Genomic DNA, 967 nt, shown 5'->3' with positions numbered 1-967 from the left:
CTAATTGTTAATAAAATAAAACAAACAAAAGAAGGGAAGGGAGTTGGAAGGGCAGCCGTAAAGCCAAAGAGGAAACACAACAATAACCCTATCGTTTGACACCAGCGATGTTCCAGAAAACTTTCTCCATTATCGCCCAAATTTGAGTATGTTATTTCATTCATTTAACTCATCAATTAATCATAATTTTCCAGATTTTTAACAACCCCAATTTCTCTCTAAAATACTTGACTTCTCCGTTTGTAGAATTCGTTATTTTGCACCGTTCTCCTTCACCGTAAGTCTGATTTGAGTGAAACCAACGCCAAAACGACCGTGTGAAAAGTGGCTATATTATCCACTGATTGGTTTTCTGATTTATGGTAATTTTATTTGAACGATTTTCGAATTTAGTTTTTAGAATATCTCCTCATAATTTATTTTTGACGTTTACCCATAAACTGTCGAGTTAGATTGGTTGAAGGATAAAGAGTCAAAGAGCAAAGACTGTTTGGGCGTCGAATCATATTCATAGGTGAAAGCGTCGAAATAAGGTAAGGGGTGAGAGAGCGTTTGAATTCATGAGTATAATATATTGTGTGATGAACGGGAAAACCGTATTTCCCAACGATTCATCCGGGGCTCGCTACGTACGGCAGTAGCCCTTGAGTGATAAATTAATTAATCTGCAAATAAGAAAATTGTGAGATTAAAATGTGAAATAGAAATATTTATAAGGTGTTGATTGATTTAATTTCGTTAAATGTGTGATATTTTATATTATTGTGATATTTAACATTATTGTGATATTTGATATTATTGTGATATTTAAAATTATTGTGATATTTGATGTTATTGTGATATTTGATATCATTGTGATATATGATTTCAAAGGAATTTAGTGCATATGTTTGATTAAATGAGTTTATGTGAATGTAGTGTATAATGTAAGTTTATTTGATGATGATGTGTGATTTATAATATAAAT

The sequence above is a fragment of the Cicer arietinum genome, chromosome 2 (assembly GCF_000331145.2).
Source record: "Cicer arietinum cultivar CDC Frontier isolate Library 1 chromosome 2, Cicar.CDCFrontier_v2.0, whole genome shotgun sequence".
NCBI classification, from domain to species: Eukaryota; Viridiplantae; Streptophyta; class Magnoliopsida; order Fabales; family Fabaceae; genus Cicer; species Cicer arietinum.
The sequence above is the reverse complement of the archived record's forward strand: the minus strand, read 5'-3'. Positions refer to the sequence as shown.